Here is a 7,137-nt window from a genome sequence, read left to right as displayed (position 1 = left end):
TCTATTTTATCCTAATTAAATAATAGACATTAGATGATGAAACGTTATCAGATTAATAACAAATAATACTAATATAATAGTTAATTATTATTATTAATATTATTATTATTATTATTATTATTATTATTATTATTTTCTTACAAATATACTATCAAAACTCATTCATTTTACACATATGCAATCATGTGCATGACTAATATAAAAATCAAATCCAAATGTGTATGCGATTAATTTCAACTAAATTATTTATTATCAAATTAAGCAAAAAAAATTCAAAACATGAACATCCTTGTTCAAATCTTTAATTGAAAAACAAGACATTCAAATAAAAATAATCAAAGAAATAAGATGCACAATTACATAGAAATAAAATCACGACTAGTCCAACGAAACATTTATTATGCTCAATTCATGGTACGTTCGATATTTTATATTATCCCTAATTTAATATACATCTATAAATAATTTTATTTTTAGTAATTAAAATATAGGCAGATACAAAATAACTTTTACTTATAATCCATTTAGCTAAAAAAAATCATTATTCATAATCAATAAGCTAATAAAAAATAATCTTTAGCCATATCTGTTTTATCGGATATGATACAGATATGATACGAATCGGATAAACAATTAAAAGAGTGCCCTTGACACCCCTAATGTTATACCATATGTTAGGTGTTTAGTTGGTAAGGGCTGTAGGTACTCATGAATGTGTGCCCATTTTGTTGCTAATCTCTTTATTCATCTTTGAGTTATATATATACCCTCTCTATGTTTTATGCCATTTATTATTTATGAAATAAAATCTGGTTGATAATAATTTTGTTAATTAACGGATAGAACTTACAAATTACTCTGTTAATCTTCGTGCGGAAGCGGATCTTGTAAGCGTAGCAGTATCACTGATTCTGCAAGGAATCACAAGCCGAAGCCTGATGCCCTGCGTATTCCACAACCTAAGACCTTCAATTATTAACCGAGTATCTTGGTGCTCTGTCACTTTTCTCTCTTTCAGTTATTATTTCGTTTTTCTGAATTAATTGAGAAAGATATATATAGATGGTTTATATAAAACCAATGCACCTATTCATAAAGGGTCTGCACCTCTTCATAATGGATCACATTATTGGATTCGGGTTTCCCATAATGGGTGTACCAATTAATAAATCCAACAAATTTCGAATTGCTTGTAAACAAATTTTGGGGTTGGCGTATGGGGTTTAAGTTGTTCATAGGACCTGCTGTCACACCCCGGAACAGGGGGTCGCGCAGTTTTGTTTTAAAATACGGTTTTGTTCATGTAGATTTATATATATATATATAAATTGTTATGTTTATGTGTGTGGGCCCGATTCTATTAGTATGCGGGGGGTGGCAGGGGGGCGGCAGCCCCCTGCGAGCGTTGTCTGAGGTTACGAAGCACCGCTCAATAGAGCACGGAAAATTTTATTTTGAAGAAGTCAAATTGCATGAAAATCCTTTAACCGACGGTCCAGATTAGTCAAATTATCATATGATTTGATTTAAAACAAGTTTGGTTCAAAACCGATTTAATTTGGCTAAGTTATACCCAAAACAGTATTTTTGGGAACCCATTGCGGCCCGCAATAGGGCTGTTGCGGCCCGCAACCCTTCCCAAAATTTCCAGCCTCTGCAAACTACCTCTGACTCCGTTCATTGCGGCCCGCAATGAATTTATTGCGGCCCGCAACAAGTTCCAAAATTTCCCAGCCTCTGAAGGGAGCCTCTGCCTCCATTCATTGCGGCCCGCAATGAATTTATTGCGGCCCGCAATGACCTGGTTGGCTTGTTAAGCTGCGAATTTTTCTGTCTACTCTCATTGCGGCCCGCAATAGGGTTATTGCGGCCCGCAATAAGGGTACTGATTTTCATTCCTTTGCCCATTTTCGTGAAATTTCACCCCGTTTTCAAACCCGATCAAATCCCCGTATAACTAAACAATTATTCCCCATTCCCTAGCAATTTTAATGACATTTAAAATGCAATTTCAACATTTAAATCATAACAACCATTTAAAACATACCGTTAGGGTTTTATAACATAATACGGTTCGATAACAACCTATACATCAAAATAACCGACTACGGGTTCAACTACACATTCAAAATGGGTACAAAAAGGGTTTGGCATAACCTATTAGCTCGGCCTATACTCACGAGTCGAGCCCGAGTCCCACTTCACTCGCGTTTACCTGCACATATCAGTTCAAAGGGAAAAATTCCCCGAGGGGAGGGGGTGAGAAAACCTGTCATCCGTTTTCTCAGTGCGGAATTTAAAGGGCTACTGGATTTGTGAGAAATCCATCACCAGAACTAAATACACTAGCAATAGGGCATCTATTTATTTATTCACCAATAATAATAAATGCACATGTACCGGGAATAGATTCAAACGGGTTTCAATTCACAAAAAATCAACATCAAGCAACGAATTTCCAGAAAGATTTGGTTTTACAGATATAATATATATAAGTCTGGTTATGAGGTACAGATATCAACTATCGATCACCTCTGGCTTAACAGTTCTATTTTCTGGTTTCAAGTCATACAATTTCATCAATTCATCACTTAAAATATACACGGGCATATTCCGCGAATATGCAACAGAATATCACTTTTCTCAAAAAGAAATCACTGACACTTTCACTGAATCACCGAATTACTGAACCACAGTTCTACCTAAAATTACACTGCACTTCCCTTACCCAACCGGTACTGGGTTCACTAGGGCCATTCTCCAGATGCGCATAAGGGTCCTGGATGAAAGTCTAGTAGCTAGCTAGACTTTCCACTATGATACACTATTCACTTCACACAATCAATCCAAGTCATACTGTGGTTCCACTCACTTATTCAAAACGACAGATCAACAATCGATAAACCGTACCAACATGAGAATCATAACAGTTATACAATTCAATTACACTAATATCACAATTCATGCAATGCGGCAACAAATGCTTTCAATCAGAGATTCAACATGCTATGCACAGTTTATTTAAATCAAGCAATCAACATAAATATAATAATATGCACCGTTATTTAGTTCTACGAATAAACCCCAAAACAGATCCCGTGAACCCCCGCACCTGGTTATGTAGGGCACGTAGAGGGTCCGCGATCTCGCGACTCGGTAAGCTCGTCAATCCCGCTAGCCGTGCTCGTTAGGATCTATCCATAGGTCAATTTATTAAATTCCGGCACTTTTACAATTTAAACCCTCAAATCAATTTTTTTGGGAAAAATCCGTAAATTGGAATTTGGTTGCACTTTGGAACACGGAATCAGTCAATTTACACTATATAAACAACAAAGGCACGGAATAATCAATTTGGTACGATTCTACGGGTTTTCACCGAAACCCTAAAAACAAGGAATCACGAAATGAGAGAGAAATAGGAAGGGGAATTACCAATGGAACGGATGGATGTGCGAGATTTGAGCTCCTCTTCCTAAATCTCCGTTTTCGCGCAATACGGTCACCGGGGTGCCTCTCTCTCACTCTCTCTCTCTCTCGTTCTTTCTCTCTTGGCGGAAACGAAGGAAAAGAAGAAGAAAAGAGATGGGGCAGGAAAGGAAAGGAAGGAGGGGAAGAGGAGGGAATGACAAGGGGCCCCCACTTGTAAGTGGTATTTTTGCAAAATAAACCCTCCACTTGTTCGATATTGTTTAAATGATTTATATAACCCCAATTGCTCCTCTCTCTTAACACAATTAATCGTATAATTATTTTTCACCATCCACGTCACTAATTTCGTATATACGTATATATATATTATTTGATTTAACCACATATTATTTTCATTAATCTGAATTTTAAAAGTTCACAGTGTTACACCTGCGGTCAAAATTTGGTGTCCTCTAAGTAAGAGCAAAATATACAACAGAAATATATATTTTTTTTTTTCTTTCAAATGTAAGAAAAAAATTAATGTACCTGTTTTTTTTTTCTTTTCTACGTACAATAATCATAATCAATATAGCAAGTCTAGTGACTTTAACCGAAGAGAGTGAGAGGTTATCACTTATTTTCATCTTAAACATATATAAAGTCTATATATATTGACCATTAACGTAATCCCATTTAATATGCATTGTTTATTATGTTAAATATTCCCATGAAGGAAGTACTGTGCACTGTGGTCACTTTTTTATAACATTATGATTTACTCAACTTAGAATTATGGTTTATTAATTAACAAAAAAACTACTTCCAATTATTTATTTATTTTTGGAAAAACTAACGTTATTAGTGGCACGATTATAGCCACGATACCGGCATGGGGAAACTTCACTTGTCTATTTAAAATATAGAAATGTCAGATTCACTACTACATAAAGGATCATTGTACACTGCACATTGTACACGAATTTGACAATTTTATATAAAAACTGTGTACACGGATTTTCGGTAGTGTTGCATCTACCTAAGATAGAAAATATCGGAATGAAAAGAAGGTTTTTCTGTAAATTAATTTTTTATTTATAAGAAAATTACTCCATTTTATCATGTTTTTATTGGATGGTTCATACTAATTCAATCGGATGGTTGTTTCTCCAATGTTTTTTTCTTTCTTTGTTTCGACTTTCCAGGGAACACTGTTTGTAGAACTTTGTTTTCATTATGAATAAATTACAGATTTGGTTTCCAAAGTATCACTTAAACAACCTGTTTGATTCTTAATTTTTTCAAATTTGCATTATGGTCCATAAATTTGACAATTTTGTTAGTTTGGTCCGCAAGGTCATATCTAGTTGCAAGATATGGACTGAAAACCATGTTAGTGTTAATGTGCAAGGACTGATAGTCTATATATGCTTCAGCGTCTGTATGAGTAATATATTTTCTATCTTTGGCCGGAGAGTGAAATGATACTTACAAAAAAGACTGGTGATCAAAATGCAACTGGTTCTTTGGTGATTGTTGTTAAATATATATATGACCATTGTATAATTTTTTTCTTTTTCTTTTTAGTGGCTTATTTTGGAATTGTGAGCATTTTGTTACTAATATGTTTGCAATACATTAAGGTGCCGGACGAGCTATCTCTGGGTAATTGTTCCAAGGACTTCATTGAAGCCTGGAAGGAACTCTAGCTAGCTATAAGCGGAGCTTGCGGTATCTACCTGAAAACAATGTCAATTTCAAGGTCAGGTGATATTTGTTGGTCGGAGAACTTATTTGCGCAAATGTGTATTAAGAGTATCTTGGTTTTGGAAGGTCAGAATGAAAGAAGGTTTTTCCGTAAAATAGATTTTTATTTATAAGAAAATTGCTCCAGTTTGTCATGTTTTTATTGGATGGTTCATACTAATTTAATCAGATGGTTATTGCTACATACTATTGAAATTTCCTGTAATGAAATGATAATGACATAAAACTAATTTTATTATGATTCATATTTATTAGTGAATATTTTCTGACTATAGTTAGGAATTAGTTTTAAAAACAAAGCAATCATTTTCTAGCTGCCTTTCTTAATGGGATGGTCAAAATTAAGTACTGAATATTCTCTAATAAAATATGGTGTACTGGAGAATATTCATATTTTAAATTTCATTGTACATTGAACCCGTAACTCTCATATTTAGGACCATAACTCAATATTTTTGCAGTTATTTCAAAGTATATTTTGCAGTTTGATCAAATATGTTTAACATGTAATTTTTTTTTTTGGTTAATATTGACTTTTTACCTTTTCAAGTAACAACATTAATTGTTCTATTAGTAGCATTTTTTTTCCCATTTGATTGGATTCAAGTTGTACTACAACTGGGCTAACAAGGAAGTGAATGAACTTGGCTATAGAGAGGTATATATGTGCTGATGCTAGATAAACTGCATTAAGTAAACTTTTGTGTAACATGCTAAGGACCAATTGAGAAAAACCAAATGTATAATAAACAACATTTTCTCAATTTTTCATTTCTGATGCAGGGATGGAAGACTGCATATAGTAAAGAGCACAAACATCAGGAGGCATTCATATGTAACATGCTTGCTACACATTCTAAAATATTCATGTCTAACATGCTTGCTACTGTCGCAGACACTACTAGAATTTTGATTATTTCCGTGGGTAACTAAATACAATTGCATCTTTAAGTGAATCTCATGCAATTAATATTTTTTGCATGAGTCCGCAAATTAAATTGCATGGGTTAAAAATTTCGGCCCATGCAATTAACAATCTCATGCAATTGATGTAAATACCCATTCAATTGATAACTAATATACCTATGCAAATGTGTCTTGTTGACATTTTTTAACTCAAGAACTAATTAGTATGGGTGTGTAAACGCAATTGTATGGGTAAACGCAATTCTTGGGTGTGTAAACGCAATTTTTAGATTCGCTCTCTTCATTTTCATCTAGGGTTTAGGTCCTCCACTCGGCCGCATCCCCTCTCCTCCGCCCAGCCGCTCCCCCTATCCTCCGCCAAACTGCTCCTCCGCCCTTACCGCAACTACTCCTTCGCCCTGCTGTTCCCCCCTCATCCGCCCAGCCGCTTGTCGCTCTCTCTGTCTCAGTCACTTATGCCACTCCGTCGCTCATCTCTCTCTCCGTCTCAGTTGCCTCAGCCGTGGAGCGCTCCTCCGTGTCGTCCCCTCTAAGTTGCTCTTCGTCTCCGACTTTGACTTCTCTCATGTGCTTCTTTCCTACAGGTTTGCTCTCTTCCGATCAAAGAAAGAAATCCAATTGGTAAAAAAAAAAAATCAAATCTGAGGAAGAAATGCAAGACAAATTACTTTGTTCTTTTTAGCTTGTGATGATTTGCCAAAGCATGTGTGTTGGATCTTTAGATGGTTTGCAAGATTTTAATTAGTTTTTTTTTTTTTCTATTTTAGTACGGATGAATGCTAGTACGAATGTAGATGTGACTTGTTTCAGTTAGAAAAAATAGTATTGGACTGTTATTCTTCACTCAAAGAGTATTTTCACATTGTTTCTCCTCTGTTGTAGATAAGGAAGAAGAATCACAAGATAGGAGAATTAGAGAATGTGGTTAACAAACTGAAATAGAATTCACAGTTAAGGTACTTTCCAAATTATTTTCTATAGAATTATTGTATGTGATGTGTCTGAGTTACTAATTTATTGATATTTATTCAA

Source organism: Carex rostrata, chromosome 5 (assembly GCF_964058835.1).
Source record: "Carex rostrata chromosome 5, lpCarRost1.2, whole genome shotgun sequence".
Taxonomy (NCBI): Eukaryota; Viridiplantae; Streptophyta; class Magnoliopsida; order Poales; family Cyperaceae; genus Carex; species Carex rostrata.
The sequence above is the reverse complement of the archived record's forward strand: the minus strand, read 5'-3'. Positions refer to the sequence as shown.